The 19,257-nt window shown below is 40.9% G+C and overlaps 1 protein-coding gene across 5 annotated transcripts in view; it reads right to left on the bottom strand.

The window, feature by feature from the left end:
* LINGO1 (leucine rich repeat and Ig domain containing 1) overlaps positions 1-19,257 on the bottom strand; it is a 513,120-nt gene that overhangs the window by 20,433 nt on the left and 473,430 nt on the right. The gene's annotated exons all lie outside the window — the stretch shown is intronic.

Below are 19,257 nucleotides of genomic sequence, written 5' to 3'. Positions count from 1 at the left end.
CATGTGAAAAGGGCCTAACTGTATATTTCATCCTCTGTTTACCTTATGCATGCATTTCCATCTACCTTTCTTCTGCCAAACATACATATATTTCCAGTGTAGTGTCATATGTTATCCCAATAATTGTATTGTATTCTGAAGGTCCTACACCAGTTACTTTTGGGTTTGCCCCAGGTGTTTAGACCAAAATGCATGTTAAACCTCTGTTACATTAACCACTTGCCCTCCTGAGAATTTACCCCCCTTTCTGACCAGGCCATTTTTTGCATTACGGTGCTGCGTTACTTAACTGACAATTGTGCGGTCATGCAACACTGCACCCAAGTGAAATTTACATCCTTTTTTCCCCACAAATAGAGCTTTCTTTTGGTGGTATTTGATCGCCTGTTTTTTTTTTGTGCTATAAACAAAAAAAAGACTGAAAATTTTGAAAAAAAAACAATATTTTTGAGGTTTTGCTATTAAACATATCCAATAAAAATGTTTGTAAAAATCTAATTTTGTCATAAATTCAAGACAAAATGTATTCTGCTACATGTCTTTGCTAAAAAAATCTGAATACGTGTAAATTAATTGGTTTTCGTGAAAGTTATAGCGTTTACAAATGGCGGTATATATACCAGAGGGGAAGAGGTTAATATTTACACTCCCATGGTGACAATCAAGCTCATACCATTCAGTCTTCTCTGTCTGAGGCACACAATTCACATTACAATCTGAATAAACAAATCACTGTACAATCAACTTTAGATCTACCAAAACTATATAATATGAGGACATAGCTAGACTATCCAATCAACCTGTATCCAATCAGACAGACCCTTGCACTTCAAATCTGTTGGTAGATCTAAAGGAGATCAGGCAATCAGATTGTGATATGTGTAAGCCTCTGAAATCACTATCTTCTCAGTGATTAATGCAGTTTAAATAACACAGTGTATCTATATCAAATTGTACATTACCTTCTCTGTAAATGTAATTATTTCAGAGTCCTTTGCAATTCCACTCCTATATCATAATCTAGCCCACAACATGTGTTATACCAAGAGAGAAAACTGCAGCAGGATCCTAGTTTACAAAGGAAATAACAAACACCTTGCAAAAGAATTCACAAACTAGGTCTTACTAAGACAGCGTAGGTAATAGAGCACTAGTTGCCGGCGGCCTCTACCGCATCCCAAAAAATAGCCTCTTTACTTTAGTGATCGCTAACAGTTTACATACCTCCCAACTGTCCCTCATTTTGAAGGACTGTCCCTGACTTGGAACAAAGTCCTGCTGTCCCTCGTTTCTCCTCCTTTGTACCTCATTTTGGTCTGATCTATATAATTGTGCATAAAATGCACTATTTATCCTTCAAAAAGTGTTTCACAGTGATAAACCTTTCATCCACTTTCTAAATGGTTGCATTTGTAAACTTCAAAAGCCAATATAAATGAATAGTAGTTGTAAGAAAAAGCACTTGTGGGTTTAATTTATATTTTTTTGTCTAATTTTCCTTTAAGGGAGCATGGCAGGGTGTGTGTCCTATGCCTACATACATTTTCTGATAGGTGTCCTTCGTTCTCATCTCAAAAAGGTTGGGAGGTATGAGTTTATATGCCCAAAAATAACAGCCATCTATATACACTTATGGTCAGTGGTGGTCTTGTAGCTTCCGGAAAAACGCCTCTTTTCATTGGTGGTCAGTGGAGCCTTGTGTCTCCTAATAAAAGCACCTTTATATACATCGGTGTCCTGAATGCTAATCTCTACAATTGGATTGGACACATACAAGTATCGCTTACTTTTTTTACTCTTAAGTAAAGATTGCAGAAAATAGATTACCAATCAACATTTCAGTACATAAATTGCATTTTAGGTTGTATTTGAAGACTATATCAGTGAGGGATATAGTTTGTACTTTGTTTTTTATAATGATCTGCATTATGGTGTACTTAAATATAAAGTATACAGATTTACACAGATTATGGCAACTCTTTACTAATCTTCAATTGAAAAACCTAAAGCCTGTCACCAAAGATGTGTTCCATTACTACAATGAGTATTTGCTGCTCTTTAAAATAATCTCATCCACCTCTAAAACCGAGTCATCGAGACTGTGAAGACATGTAAAGAAGATTTATGGCATATGGGGCACAATCCTTCTTCGGTAGGCACAGTGGTAGCGGTGATGACAGATACACAAAGTATATTTATGTTATACAGACATGTACTTTAAAGTATAAATATATATATATATATATATATAATGTGTTTTATTTTATTAGCTCTAACTGCAGCCACTGGTTGTGACCAAATCCATACCTTTCAATGGCGAGAATTGTACAGGATTTTAATGGATTTAAGAAGGCAAAGCCATTCTGGCAAGTGCTGACAGTAATAGGCTTCCAGAGGAAAGTGTACAAGCTGTCTAACGAGACACTGAGAAAGATATTTCTAATAGTATACTAGTACTGAGCTATGACAGCTGAGATAGGAAACAAAAGTTGTTAAGATGAGGAATACAGTTGTGGCCAAAATTATTCAACCCCCACTGAAATTGAGTGTTTTGGCCAGTTTGACATTGCTTTTGATCATTCAGTCATCTTGCTTACATTTACATTAAAGAGGCACTTGTAGGTCAGACAAATATAACATAACAGTTATAATGAAATAACCACAAATGTCTTTTCTGTGCTCACAGCATTATCAGTTTTATTCAACCCCCAAGTGACATTCAATCTTAGTACTTAGTACAGCATCCTTTTACAGTTATAACAGCTTTTAAACGTGAAGCATAGCTTGACACAAGTGTCTTGCAGCGATCTACGGGTATCTTCGCCCATTCTTCATGGGCAAAGGCCTCCAGTTCAGTCACATTCTTAGGCTTGCGCACTGCAACTGCTTTCTTTAAGTCCCACCAGAGGTTCTCAATCGGATTTAAGTCTGGTGACTGCGATGGCCACTCCAAAATGTTCCAGCCTTTCCTCTGCAACCATGCTCTAGTGGACTTGGAGGTATGCTTGGGATCATTGTCCTGTTGAAAGGTCCAACGTCTCCCAAGCCTCAGGTGTGTGACGGACTGCATCACGTTTCCATCCAATATCTCCTGGTACTGAAGAGAATTCATGGTACCTTGCACACGCTGAAGCTTCCCTGTACCTGCAGAAGCAAAACAGCCCCAAAGCATGATTGACCCTCCACCATGCTTCACAGTAGGCAAGGTGTTCTTTTCATCATAGGCCTTGTTCTTCCTCCTCCAAACATAGCGTTGATCCATGGGCCCAAACAGTTCTAATTTTGTTTCATCAGTCCACAGAACACTATCCCACAACTTTTGTGGTTTGTCCACATGGCTTTTGGCATACTGCAGTCGACTCTTCTTATTCTTTGGAGACAGCAAGGGGGTACGCCTGGGAGTTCTGGCACGGAGGCCTTCATTACGCAGTGTGCGTCTTATTGTCTGGGCTGAAACTTCTGTACCCACATCTGACAAATCTTTTCTCAGTTCCTCAGCAGTCACACGGGGACTTCTCTCCACTCTACGCTTCAGGTAGCGCACAGCAGTCGAAGTCAGCATCTTCTTTCTGCCACGACCAGGTAGCGTTTCAACAGTGCCCTTTGCCTTGAATTTGCGAATGATGCTTCCTAAGGTGTCTCTTGGTATGTTTAACATCTTTGCAATCTTCTTATAGCCATTGCCCTTCCTGTGAAGAGAAATCACCTCTTCTCTTGTCTTCCTGGACCATTCTCTTGCCTTCACCATGTTTGTAACCACACCAGTAAATGTCTAGAAGGAGCTGAGTATCACAGTCATTTTAAAGCTGCCTAATTGGTGCTTATTATGCTTGATTGCTGCTCGGTGACATCCACAGGTGTTTTCAATACCTGATGGAAAGCACCTGTATGAACCTCTGTTCTTCAGAGTGGTAGTCTTTAAGGGGTTGAATAATTGTGGCAATGAAGAAACCACATAAGAACCATTTACTACTGTATTACATAAACAATTGATGTCATTTTAGTTGCATTTGGGTAGTTACAACGTCCTTGTAGGATTTGATTCTGAATACAATTCCAAATGTACACTATAGTCCCTAAACCCCTTTACAGCATTGGGGGTTGAATAATTTTGGCCACAACTGTAGGTATAAAACATTCATGTGTGTGTATATACTGTATGTAATATACATGTATGGGCAATACAAGGGTTTAAAGAAAGCTGTTTATTTCTTACTTACAGGATTCTAGTATTTTTTTGTCCCAGAACTGAGACATATTTGTGTAACCTGTAGAATAAATTCGAAGTACATTACTTTTTAGTTAACTGCTACTAGCAGAGCTCCCTCTGTTAAGGAGAACAATCCATGAAAAGAAAACAACTACATGAAATCTGCCTGGCAGTCTCCAATGTAAGCACAAACATTTTAGTAACAAGTGTTCGTTTTAGCCTAGGTTCATGTCTGTGTGGGTTTGTGGCCTGCGTTTGTGTGGGCATGGCAGCCCATTCATTTGAATGGGGTGCCGTACTTGCTTTTCCTACAAAAAAAGGTGCCTGCACCTTTTTCAAAATGCTTTTGCACCATGCGATTTCCCTGCGGTTCCCACACCCATAAACGTCCTGCAGGTTGAGATGTGTGGGGGTACCATTAAGAATGAATGGCAGCCCCCCAATTTGGCTCTGGGTGCAGGAACAGCTGTGATTTCCGCACCCACAACCACCTGCTCAACGGGGAACCTAGCCTTTGGCTGGCCATGCACTATACAATTTTCTTACAAATTTCTGTCCAATTTCTGCCCAATTTCCTTTAGATTTACCTTCAACTATGTAGTGCACGGGCCTGCCTAAGTGAATAGAATTAAAGTGTTGTTTAGGTTTGACCTCATATTATATGGTTTTTGGTAAATCTACAGTTGTGGCCAAAATTATTCAACCCCCACTGAAATTGAGTGTTTTGGCCAGTTTGACATTGCTTTTGATCATTCAGTCATCTTGCTTACATTTACATTAAAGAGGCACTTGTAGGTCAGACAAATATAACATAACAGTTATAATGAAATAACCACAAATGTCTTTTCTGTGCTCACAGCATTATCAGTTTTATTCAACCCCCAAGTGACATTCAATCTTAGTACTTAGTACAGCATCCTTTTACAGTTATAACAGCTTTTAAACGTGAAGCATAGCTTGACACAAGTGTCTTGCAGCGATCTACGGGTATCTTCGCCCATTCTTCATGGGCAAAGGCCTCCAGTTCAGTCACATTCTTAGGCTTGCGCACTGCAACTGCTTTCTTTAAGTCCCACCAGAGGTTCTCAATCGGATTTAAGTCTGGTGACTGCGATGGCCACTCCAAAATGTTCCAGCCTTTCCTCTGCAACCATGCTCTAGTGGACTTGGAGGTATGCTTGGGATCATTGTCCTGTTGAAAGGTCCAACGTCTCCCAAGCCTCAGGTGTGTGACGGACTGCATCACGTTTCCATCCAATATCTCCTGGTACTGAAGAGAATTCATGGTACCTTGCACACGCTGAAGCTTCCCTGTACCTGCAGAAGCAAAACAGCCCCAAAGCATGATTGACCCTCCACCATGCTTCACAGTAGGCAAGGTGTTCTTTTCATCATAGGCCTTGTTCTTCCTCCTCCAAACATAGCGTTGATCCATGGGCCCAAACAGTTCTAATTTTGTTTCATCAGTCCACAGAACACTATCCCACAACTTTTGTGGTTTGTCCACATGGCTTTTGGCATACTGCAGTCGACTCTTCTTATTCTTTGGAGACAGCAAGGGGGTACGCCTGGGAGTTCTGGCACGGAGGCCTTCATTACGCAGTGTGCGTCTTATTGTCTGGGCTGAAACTTCTGTACCCACATCTGACAAATCTTTTCTCAGTTCCTCAGCAGTCACACGGGGACTTCTCTCCACTCTACGCTTCAGGTAGCGCACAGCAGTCGAAGTCAGCATCTTCTTTCTGCCACGACCAGGTAGCGTTTCAACAGTGCCCTTTGCCTTGAATTTGCGAATGATGCTTCCTAAGGTGTCTCTTGGTATGTTTAACATCTTTGCAATCTTCTTATAGCCATTGCCCTTCCTGTGAAGAGAAATCACCTCTTCTCTTGTCTTCCTGGACCATTCTCTTGCCTTCACCATGTTTGTAACCACACCAGTAAATGTCTAGAAGGAGCTGAGTATCACAGTCATTTTAAAGCTGCCTAATTGGTGCTTATTATGCTTGATTGCTGCTCGGTGACATCCACAGGTGTTTTCAATACCTGATGGAAAGCACCTGTATGAACCTCTGTTCTTCAGAGTGGTAGTCTTTAAGGGGTTGAATAATTGTGGCAATGAAGAAACCACATAAGAACCATTTACTACTGTATTACATAAACAATTGATGTCATTTTAGTTGCATTTGGGTAGTTACAACGTCCTTGTAGGATTTGATTCTGAATACAATTCCAAATGTACACTATAGTCCCTAAACCCCTTTACAGCATTGGGGGTTGAATAATTTTGGCCACAACTGTATAGCACAAATCTCAAGAAAAGTGTATAATGTATGGCCAACCTTAGACACTATTGGGGTCTGTGTTAACAGACTTTGGGTGAGTGTCAATGGCATCAGTTTGAGACTCTGCTGAGATTGTTCAGAATTCATTGATAGGTACATCTGACTTGCAGGAAATCTCCTTATGACATGCTTCAAGCGGATTTTGCAATCCAAACAACAAAAGTCTATCAATACGGGCCTTTACAGTTACTTGAAAATTGTACAAAATTGTCAGTTTGACATTATACATTATTCCATGTGTAAAAGAAGATTTTTGGTCTTGTGGAATTTTGTATATTAAATTATTTTATAGGCTAGGGTTTATTTTGCCCAATTTACAGTAGGTTTCGTTATCTATATTAAGTGTAAAAAATTACTTTTCTATAATAAGTAAATGGTACGGCATATTTGTCACAATGCTGTCCTTTTTTGTTTGGACTCACGTCTTTTCTAAGTCCAAGATGTAAATGCAGAATGAAACTCACATTTTTGGCTGAAGTTAAAGCAGAGTTCCACTCAACCTATAAAAAAATAAAAGTCTGCAGCTACGAAAACTGTAAAAAACAGCCACTTACCTGTCCCTCAGTCCCATGGTGTATCCCCCCGCAGCTCGTTTCACCAGCCATCCTGTATTCCAGGAGGCTGGCATCTTCAGTGTGGGCACCCGGCTGTGACTGCTTGCGGCTTCACAGCCGGGTACCCACCTCGCATGCGTGGGTAGCGCTGCGCTTCATGAATGGTCCTGTAGTCTTCTGGGACCTGTCATGTGTCCCAAAAGACTACAGGGAGGGAGCGAGACAGGACACCTTCCTAGGCGATCGGACGGGAAGTGGGAGCGGGTACCTGTCAAATTCCCCCCCCCCTGCTCCCCAAAGGTGCCAATCCTTAATGGGGAGCAGGGGAGCTGTCCTTAAAGCGAAACTTCCCTTTTTGGGTGGAGCTCCGCTTTAAGTAAAAAGAAAAAATGCCACTGAGCACAATTGGAGAGGCACAACAACAGGCCACTACCATACTGTGCAACTGATGCTGAACTGCAGAAAATCCATATCTAGAAGCAACCACTGCTCTCTACCATCTTTTCCATCCGCCCACAAAACATGATTCTGAATGCTACAGTGTTTATATGAGGGCATTTCTGTGCACTATATCAATGCTGATTGGCTGCTGCAGATGATTTGGTTAAATAGGCATGGTGAAGACAGCAGCTGTAAAGTACCAACTTGGGTTTGTTATGAGCCATCACACAAAAATGACACAGCCTAAATGAAATGCTGCTGCTAATTGAAAAAGTGGTAAAGATGATTTCAACTACCCAGACATCACCTGGACTAGTGGCTCTAGTAACAGACACATACAGTATTTGTGGCCAGTTTATAAGTGTGGGATGAACAAAGTAGAGGGGAGACTTCTAGATCTGCTGATATACAATATATTGCCCAAAGTATTGGGACGCCTGCCTTTACACGCACATGAACTTAACCACTTTACAGCCGCGCTATAGCCAAATGATGGCTACAGCACGGTTATCCAGTTCTGGGAGGGCATCATATGACATCCTCCCAGAATACGCCCCCCAGCGGTGCGCACCTGGCGCTGTCAATGATCACATGACATGGCAAAAGGCCAATCACAGCAGCCTTTTACTACGTGATCAGCTGTGTCCAATGAGTGTAGTTTCATAAGAAAGGCTTGGATAGCTTTAGGCAGATAAGAAAATCATTTCCAATTCAGTTAAAGTGCATTTATAACTAAATTATTTTGGTTTTGGTTACAATGGAGAAGAAATGGGGAAGGGTTATTATTTATAAGCCATTATTTCATATTAATTAGACTCCATATTTTTTGGACTCTCTTTTAATCGGGTCACCTTCATAGGGTGAATGTATGCACCATTATTTTAAAGTAAAACACTAGATATAAGAAACTATATAGGCCAGCAAGCACACCTTCTGTTGTGTTTAAACACTATGAAGGTATTGTGAGGAATGATAAGTAAAATTATATTGTGAGGAACAATCTAGTGAAGGAGATTCAGTATAGTTTTTTGGAATGTGACCAGCGTATAAAGGACATGATCAGTTTTTTATGAAGAGGTGTGTTCACATTTGTTTGATGAATATGCTGTATTAATATAGATAGAGTTTACAAAACCATTCGACATTGTTTCTCCCAATAATCTTGTACAGATGTTGAGTATCCAAGGACAAGGGGATGTGTATGTATATCCGTAAACAAAATGGCAAGAGGACAGAAGACCAAAGTGCAGTGGACAACAGAACATATCCCAAAAAGCTAGAGCTTTAAGTGATGTTTCATAAGGGTAGGTATGGCCCCCAGTTTTATTCAGTCTTTTTTTTTAATTACCTAATGGATAAAACAATAGTGTGGCCATTATTTCTGATGTAGAATTATTAAAAATCAGCAGGATAGTAATGTAAGTAAGGACCTTGATTAATTGGGATCTTGAGCGGTAAAATGGCTGTAATTTATTGTTGATGAATGTAATGTAATTCACCTAGGCCATGCTAGTGAAACTGCCCCCTGTACATTCAACAGACCTCAAGGCTAGGTTCACACTTGCCCGCAGTCTGCGGGCTGGTTGTGAGTGCAGGAATCGCATCTGTTCCCGCACCCGCAACCACCTGCAGCCAAATTGTGCTGCTCTTAGGAAACGCGTGGGGCTGCCATTCACTCTGAATAGCACCCCTATGCATCTCAGCCCGCAGCGTGTTTGTGGGTATGAGAACTGTAGGGAAATCATACGGTAAAAAAGACCATGCAGTTTCCCTGTGCCCATGATTTTATAAACATGCACCTTTTTTCCGCAGCCAAATGAATGGGCTACCATGTCTGAGCAAACGCAGGCCGCACAGCCTACAATAGTGTGAATCTAGGCTGAGACTTGTGAATGCGTCTTAGTAGGAATCTAAGCTGAACCACTTTATGGCAGCAGTTGCAATAGTAAACTAAATCTTAGTATGTATAAGAAAGGAGATAAAAAACAATATTCAAATATAGAATTGTCCTTGCAAAAATCACTTGAAGGGCTGTATTTGAATGTGGGATACCCTTTTGGACATCATACTAAGAAAGACATAGGAGATTGCGAGTGTGCGCAAATGTAGGAAATGACATAAAGGAAATGGTAGAGCTCACTCAGTGGCACATTACATGAACCTTCTAGGTGCACGAATATTACATGAAAAGCAATCAGTGATCACTGTTCTCTCTAAATAAACAGACATCGATTTTTATTTTCTACCTTAACTTTCGTCTTGCATAGATTATTTATTTGGCATAGTGTGCTGAGAGAACAGATAACAGCCTATGTGGATAGAGCTGTAGTATTGAAAATAGGAGACTTGTGTTCTGGGTTCTTTAAAGTTCACATACACTATATAATCTGATTGTAAAATCTCCTTTAGATCTACCATCAACTATAGAGTGCAAGGGCCTGCCTCATTGGATACAGAGTGATTGGGTAGATAGGTGGGTCCTCCTATTCCATAGTTATGGAAAATCTAAAGGAAACTGTACAGAGATTGTACACTCAGTTTGCATTGTATATATCCATCTTTATACAAGTACATAGGAGGGAGTGGATGGAGACACTCAACTGTCAAGCCCCATTCACATCTCTGCATAGCGGGTTTTTTGGGGTGGCATTTTGAAGCATTTTCTTTTGTCATGCATAGGGAAGCTCATACAATTGAATGGGCTGCCTTATGCGCAATAGTTGCCCCAGAACTTTCTTTTAAGAGTGGAGTGTGGTGCATTTCTTACTGTGATTTTTGGTGCAGCATATTTCTGAAATGCAAGGCAAAGCGCTCATTTTCTGTGCAGTGTGCCATGCGTTCGGAAAACACACAGATATAAATGGAGCCTCGTTGTTCTTGTGTAAATAAACCAAATTCACTTTCAGACCCCATTCACATCTAGCATAGTGGGAGTGTTTTTTTTTGGCTTGCTTTACCCGTGACACACATAGGACAGATTTCAATGGGCTGCGCTAAATGTGGCTCATGGAACTTTTTTACTATGCATTTGGCTGCGATTGCCACTTGTTTTTTTTCACAAGGAAGAATGTGTCTGCTTCTGTGTTTGGTGTGCCATTAACAATTAATGGCATGGAAAGCACAACCGGTTAATTTTAGGTGTATAAAGGTGGCCATACACAATGCAATTCTCCTTTATATTTTCCAGAACTATGGAATAGGAGGACCCACCTCTCTACCCAATCAGGCAGATCTAGAGGAGATTTTAAAATCAGATTATATAGTGTATGTGAACTTTACAGAACCCAGAACACAATTCTCCTGTTTTCAATACTGCAGCTCTATCCACATAGGTTGTTATCTGTTCACTCAGCACATTATGCCAAATTAATGATCTATGCAAGATGGTAGGGTAGAAAAATCAAAGTCGATGTCTGTGTATTTAGTGGGAACAGTGATCATTGATTGATTGCTTTTCATTTAATAGTCATACACCTGGAAGTGGGTGGGAGGTAGGAGGGTAGATGATGCAGGGTGTGTGCTAATGAAGTCAGCTGGTCAATTCTTTCCTGTGTCATGACCTAAAGGCTCTGCAGGAAATAAGGCGAAAGTAATGGAAAAACAGTTTTGTACAGCCATCTGGATAAAAAAAGGTGGATAGAAAAAATGGAAAGCTTTTGAATTTCTTCAAAAGAAGTTCATTAATGCTATATTGGTACATAGGGGAGCTTGAATGTAGAAAAAAAAAATGTGAACAATGGTGAACATATCCAATAAATCCCCACAAATTCTAATGCCTATATCCAGACCAGCTACTGATAAGATCTCTGCTGGTGAAGGTATCCACTGACATAAAATGATTGCCATCTAATCTAGATTCTAAATTTCAGGATATCTGGATAAGATAACTGTATTGTGTGTACTAGCACATTCTGACTGCTACAGCCCCCATGAGCTGACCATTCTCTAGGGAAAGATCAAACATTTGAGATGGATTTTTCTAGATTTAACGCCAAGGTGTCTGTAGAACATATAGACATGCACATGTGGCTGGTGTGCCAAGGCCAAGGATAAGGTCATGGTGTCTGCAGAGCACATAAGCATTCACTAGTAGCACACTAGTGTGCAACAATCATTCAGCAAAGCAGAATGGTCCTTCAGAACTAAGATCTAGAGTTTCTCATCTATGTATACCTTAACTCAAAACAGCCAAGTCCTGGCAGATCCCACTCTGTGCAGATATACAACTTCCCTATCTCCATTCCTTTTATTCGCTTATATTTTATCTTGTCATATGTTTCTTTCTATCTCTCTCATCCCTTACCTATCAATGCCCTCTCTCTTCCAAGCATGCCTCTCTTATTTTTCTGCTCTGCTGTATGAAAACAGGGTCACCAGGATCAAATTCTCCCTCCTTCTATGTCACTTCTCTGCACCCCCTTATGCACCCTACTCTATCTCCTTGACCTCTAATCTATATAGTGGGTGGTGATGGTGAAGCCAGTGGGTGCTCCAGATACCTTCCCCTTAACATACGCAAGCATAAAGCATAGTCAGGACACAGATTCTGATTAGCTGGCTGCACTGCAACAATTCTTTACACTTATATATGCTAGAGGGAAGAAACATGCAGTGAAGAAGACATAACCGATAGCCTTACTACCTGTTTCTTTTCTTTATGAGATTGGGCATTTTGTAATAGCAAGGATTTGAGATAGCTGGCAAAATGTGCATCAGTAGGCATGGACCCCCCTCTATAATGCTTAGGGCTTTACAGGCAACTGCCTGAGACCCGATACTTACCTTCTCTTATAAATCAATAAAATGTTATAAAATCTGGCCATTTTCAGTTTGGAAAAAAAATAATTTTGACTTTTCTTAGCGTACATTACAGGACACAGGATCTTAGTTTTAGATCTTGGTATGCAGCTATCTTCAGGTGACTGGTCACTGGCAAACAAAGGGGCAGCCCTATCATCAATCTTTAAACTACCAGCAAGCCCTACATCTTTGTTTTGTAGCAAGCAATACAGAATGAATCATGAGGAATAGAGGGGAGGGACCTATGTCCTGTAAATACACTGTGCATTCCTAAAGTAATCAGACCCCCTTCACTTTTTGCAATTTTGTTACAGTATGTTGTAGCCTGATACTACAATTTGTTAAATTCATTTTTTCCTCATTAATCTACACTCAGTACCCCATAAAGACAAAGTGAAAACATAAGTTTACACATTTTTGAAAATGTTTGCAAAAAGAAAAACTGAACTATCACATTGGCATAAGTATTCAGACCCTTTGCAACAACACTTGAAATTTAGCTTAGGTGCCTCTCATTTCTCTTGATCATTGCTGAGATGTTACTACACCTTGATTGGAGCCCACCCGTGGTAAATTGATTGGACATGATTTGTAAAGGTACACACCTCTCCATAAAATGCCTCACAGCTAACAATGTATACTGTATCAGAGTAAAAGCCATGAAGTCAAAGGAACTGCTTTCAGAGCACAGAGACAAGATTATTTCAAAGCGCAGATCTGGGGAAGGCTACGAAAAAAAAATTCTGCTGCACTGAAGGTTCTCAAGAGCACAGTGGCCTACATAATTCTCAAATGGAAGAAGTTTGGCACAACCAGGACTTTTCCAAAAGCTGGTCGCCCAGCCAAAATGAACATTAGGTTGAGAAGGGCCTTAGTAAGAGAGGTGACCAAAAACCCGATGGTCAGAGAGCTCCAGAGAATCTGTGTGGAGATGGAACAAAGTTCCAGAAGGACAGTCATCACTGCAGCCTTCCACCGATCCAGGCTTTATGGCAGAGTGGCTAGACGGAAGCCTCTCCTCAATGCAAAACACAAGCCTACTTGGAGTTTTCAGAAAAGTACCTGAAGGACTTTCAGACTGTGAGGAGCAAGATTATTTGGTCTAAATAAACCAAGATTGAACTGTTTTGCCTTAATTCTAAACGCTATGTCTGGAGGAAACCAGGTACCACTCCAACACCTGCCCACTATCATACAAACAGTGAAGCATAGTGGTGGCAGCATCACGCTGTGGGTGTGTTTTTTTGCAGCAGCAGGGACTAGGAGACTGGTCAGGGTTGAGGGAAAGCTGACTGGAGCAAGGTACAGAAATATCCTCAATAAAAACTTGTTCCTCAGAGCTCAGGACCTCAGACTCACCAACATGACAATGATCCTAAGCACACAGCCAAGACAACACAGGAATGGCTTAGGGACAACTCTGTGAATGTCCTAGAGTGGCCCAGTCAGAGCCCTGACTTGAACCCTATTGAACATCTCTGGAGAAACCTATAAATGGCTGTCCACTGACGGTCCCCATCCAACCTGACTGAGCTTGAGAGGATTTGTAAAAACAAATGGCAGAGAATCCCCTAATACAGGTATGCAAAGCTTGTTGCATCATACCCAATAAGACTCAAGGCTGCAATTGCTGCCAAAAGTGCTTCAACAAAGTACCAAGTAAATGGTCTGAATACTTAAGTACATGTGATATTACAGTTTTTTATTTTTAGTAAATTCACAGACATTTCTAAAATTCTGTTTTCACTTTGTCATTATGGGGTATTGAGTGTAGATTAATAAAAAAAGAAAAAATTTAAACTGTAGTATCAGACTGCAACATAACAAAATTGAAAAAAGTATAGCGGGTCTGGATACTTTAGGAATGCACTGTATTCCATGCTAAAGACTTTACAGGCAAGTCAAAAATTGTATTTGCCTAATCATACATTGCAGGACACAGGATTTTAGTCTTAGACCGTAGGATGGCTAAACATAATGCAACTGAGGAGTGGGCAGCACAGCAAATAGATGCCAACAGGCTCACATAGGAAAACAAGCAAACAGAGGGATGAAAAATTCACAGAGCAGCCTGAAGCACCTTAAAGCTGAACTCTAGCTTTTGGTACTGTCAGGAAAGGCCTGCCCATAGTGCAGGTGAAGTTCCACGGTGCACAAATATGTACATGCGCAGAGTCCTTACTAGCCAAACAGATGTGCAGGCACTTGGACATAGGCACGCACACGTGCGTGCACGCATGCGCACTCGCGCATATGGGCACACGCCTGTCACTAATTAAACTGGCTTCAGTAGTTGTCTCATTGCCGTATGGTCTTTTCCCTGCTCGCGTTCCCTGATTCCTGTGATTGACTCCTGATACTGAACCAGCCTGTTCCTGATCTCCACTTGATTGCTTCCTGCACTGACCTCTGGCTTGTCTTGGATTATTCTTCTGTCTCTGCTCCTGTCTGATTGATCTTCCGTTGCTGACCTGGCCTGTGACCTGCCTACTCTTCCTCCTGCCGCTGTAAGCCTGATCTGCCTGACTGATACCGAACCCGGCTCGTCTGACCCTGCATCCTCAGCATGCTGTGCTCGAGTATCCATCCATCCCGCACGGCTACATCAGAACCCTGCTCCCTGCCTACAACTCATCAGCTGTTACTGGACTGATCTCAGGCACTCATACCCCACCGTGCCCCTGTGACTGCTGTCTCACCATCAGCAGACCTTGAGCTGGAGTTGTACGGAAAGACTTGCTCTTCACGTCAGTCTCACTATCCAGGTACGTGACAGGTAAACTTTATGTCCCTTGGTGCGTTTTATGTCCCTCACTAACATGTGAGGCAGCTGGATGTACTGTACAAACTGTATTAAGCTGAGGCTGCATACAGCACTGTGTGCCGGGTGCTAACCGTTAGTGAGGGACATAGTTTGTTTGGGCCAGCTTGGTCCAAACAAACTATGTAAAGTGTTCCAAAAGCTGGAGTTCAGCTTTAAGCCCAAAACTAGCATCAGAAGAGGCATGAGCATCCACCTGGTAAAATAAGACAAATGTGAACAGAAACCAGGTGACAGCCTTGCAAATCTGGGAAACAGATATCTGACATGGAAAAGCCCATGAAGCATTGACAGATCTGGTAGAGTGTTCAGTGATGGGGATAACCTGACAGCACAGCAGAGCTGGGATAGGAACTAACACCTTAGTGAAGAGTCAAGGTATTGTGAACAGGCCAAAAAGAAGGGCAACAAACTGGTGTGTGCCCTAAGTAAAATGCGGGTAACGCTGAGGCGGAGAGAAGATCAGAATGTGCATCCTTGTGAAGCCTGGAAATAGCTAAGCCCATGACAAAGATTGCCAGTTTCTTTATGAAGTCTTCCCCAATAGGGCTGAGCAAAGTGCTTTGGAGAGGAAAAAAGTTTCTTTCAGGATGCCATTAGCTGAGCATGAGCTGGTAAGGCCTGCTTGTGCTTATGATCTACTATGTGTAGTGATGGTAACACACTTGGCATACTCATAAGCAGAGAAAAAAGGGTTTAACCTTTTGTGACCAGTCATTGTAGGCAGCTGGAGTCCAGAACGTTCAAGGATTGCTGTAATGTGTAGAGGAATGAGAGGCAAGGAGCAAAGGCTATGCGTAGGCGAAATGACACACACTTGCACAACGAGTCTCCATAAAATGTAGGCCACATGGGTGTCACCAATTTCAAATATTAAATGCGAAATAGAATACTGCTAGTATGTGACATAAAGCTCCATATTAAACCTTCAGGGACTGGAGGGAGCAGTACCCTGTGTTCCCAGAAAGAGCTTCAGCTCTGATTTACCTTGGCAGTTCAGTGATCCCATCAGCTGAGAACAGATGTTAGGTACCAAGCCTGATCCAGGTCTTTGACCACTGGTGGACATACCTCCTAATGGGTCTTAAGAGGCAGGGTTGTACCGATGGATGGACCAAGGCACAGCACCCTGTGGCTAACTCATTGCATTGTACTATGTGCCTAAATGAGGGCAAAATGCAGGATCCAGCACATGATGCATCAATATAGCTCAGCCTCACATCTTCTCTCTGGTGGGGTTCGGATACAGCCACCCAAGGTGCAGCTGAGGAATCAACCAATCCTGAAAGCTGCAAGTTGAAAGTCACAGTAGCAGCTAGTGGAATTCTAGAACAGTCCTGATGAACAAATAGCAAAGGAAAAATAAAATAACAGAAGAACGATTTGCTTCTCTCAAAGCATAGAGAAACGTATGTTTTTGCTAAAAACACTAGCAAAAAAAACCCCGAGGCTTGCTGGGAGTGGGAGGGGTTATGCTAGTGCCATCCTTAAAGCTTGTTTGCCAGATTTCAATCACCTGATAGGAGCTGCAAAGGCCTATGGTCTAAGACTAAGAATCTGTGTCCTGTAATGTATGACTCAGAAAGACAACTTAGAGGTGATTTACTTTACAGGTAAAAAAAGGATCAGCATTGACAGATTTGGCAAATTGACTTAAAGCACATTTTACTATCCATTTTTTGTCATTAGAGTGTCTCTCTCTTTAATGCACTACCACAAAAACAAAATCTGATAAAATCAGTATAAATTAAAAAATAGTTTAATATAAAATTATTTTCATATACTGTAATTAATGATATTTAAAGTTATAATTATTAAAGATAGTACAGCATTTTTTCCAAATCCAAGGAGTCTGACTGCCTTGTTAGGTTTTGAAGATTTTTTTTGTTCGTGGGCCCTCCTAAGCTGTCATAAAACCATGTTTAACATATTTGAATGATTGAAGGGTTGGGTTTATTTATTATTTATTTTTGTTTTACCTTCCCCTGAGCTACCGCCCATGGACACTAGGCATGTTTTATCCTTAACTATAAAATAACTTAGTACTGAATTGGTGTTAAAATACAGTTTCAGCCTTATGGACATAGGTCTCTGTGGCCTATCATTACATTATTATTAGAAAATTCAATAATTACAATCTCACTTGCCAATTGTTGGAAAAGAGATTGTGGCCAGTGAATGTGCAGGTTAAATTGCTCTGATGTGCATTGCCCTTTGTTGAAATGTAGAACATGCCCTAAACATAGGAGTCTAAACAGTCTGTTGACGTTTTCTTTACCAGTAAAATTTAATGAAATTAGAAAAAAGTATTACAGCGCAATGCAGCATATGTTAAAACGCACAGCAACACAGCATGCCAACGCACATACATTCACATGGGCTTATTGCACACACTGCGGTGTGAATGAGCCCTACCATGCTGCCTGAGTATATATGTTCCATTCTTTGACAAAGAGCAAATGTATGGCTACATAAAATGTTGGCAATAAAAGGGGGTCCAGGGCTGCTGATAGCATAGGACTGCAAGGTGCTGTTAGTATAGTGCAAGATTGACTTTAGTTCAGCTAAGCTTCAATATATTTACAAATATTAGTAGAGTTGAAGAAATGGGACAATCTTGTCAAATTTCAACTTTTTGAACTTGCCTCAATATTTGTGTGCAAGTGTGAACTGTCTGGATTAATGAATTGCATGATTCACTGCAAACTGGACAAATTTCCATGCAAATATTGATGCAAATTTTTAAATGTGCAATACCTCAGAAAAAGCTTAAATTCATATTGTTTTTGAGATACATGAACAGGTTTGTTATATCTTTACTATCTACATCTCTCCAACTCTGTTAAAAACTAAAAAAAAAAAATGGCTAGAGCAGAGTTATAATGGAATCCAGGATTTTGCTTTTGCAGCAGCTGCCTGGCACTGAGTGCTGTTAAATAGCTTCTTCTCCACAAGTTTACAAGAATGTTTGAGATATTTTAAAACTAAAACCTGTAAACCTATACAAGGCTCTCTCATTGAAAAATAAAACAGTGAATTTTAATGCATTGTGGATAACTTATAATTTGACTCTATTGCCAATCTCGCCTTCAACCCCAAAAAATGATATCCATGCAGATAACTATTGGCTGGGGACGTTGGCAACAGCCCACAAACATGACAGTTACCGGTAGAGGTCTACAGTGATCCCTCTATACAAATAATATGCACATTAACTAACAGTGATCATCCATTGCTTCCAGGCCAAATGCAAGGCTAGCAGTGTGGCACGTATATTTGCTGTACTACTCATCTAATGTTAGCAATGTCCTATATATCGTGTAGAGAGTACCAAAACTGGCTTTCATAGTCTGGACCTTACTAGTCCATATCAGCACTCAAACAGTTGATTGTTTCACAAGGCAAGAAGTGCGAGAAGCCTCTGTGATCTTGTAATAAAAGCTTGGGGATTATCTGTGGTCTGTTGGCTTTTCAAGCACATGCAGACCCTTTTCCAAACAGTGTTAAGTCTGTGCAATTTGTGCAGCAGTCCTCTTCTACCTTTAGTTTCTTTTGGGTACAGGCATCATCAGTATACCAATAATGTTCGATTTCAGTTTACCTATAAACAGAATAGCAATTTGATGCTATTACTCTATCTCTACAATGCATACAGCTGTCTCCCTTGATACTGTGCGTACATTCCTCCCTCTTCCTCCATTGCATGGTGATATGTGCTGCAATCTACATATTCTGTTCTTTCTCAATATTATTCTACTGTACATCATCAATTTTTTTCATCTATTGTTGATGTTATTTTTAAGTAGGTTCCATTCCCATAGTGCCGGAATATGTGTGGCCATCTTTCCCAATCCCTCTCTGTTCTCAGACACAGCTTTTTTTTTTTTTGATGTTCCTTTAGAAATCATTCATCCACCTACTCTCAGTGCTCATTCAGGTCTCATGGGTCATCCGGTGGAATGGGGGGTCAATAATGCAGCTGAAGTGTAGCTACATGAGATGAATGCAGACAGAAGGCCAGAGATGCACAAAGGCTACAAGGGTTCTCAGGACGACTGCTGAATGCTAACATGAGTGGGGGAGAATATG

Source organism: Staurois parvus, unplaced genomic scaffold (assembly GCF_062004578.1).
Source record: "Staurois parvus isolate SC_StPar_1 unplaced genomic scaffold, SC_StPar_1.0 ptg000105l, whole genome shotgun sequence".
NCBI lineage: Eukaryota > Metazoa > Chordata > Amphibia > Anura > Ranidae > Staurois > Staurois parvus.
This window is presented reverse-complemented; position numbering and strand designations above follow the sequence as displayed.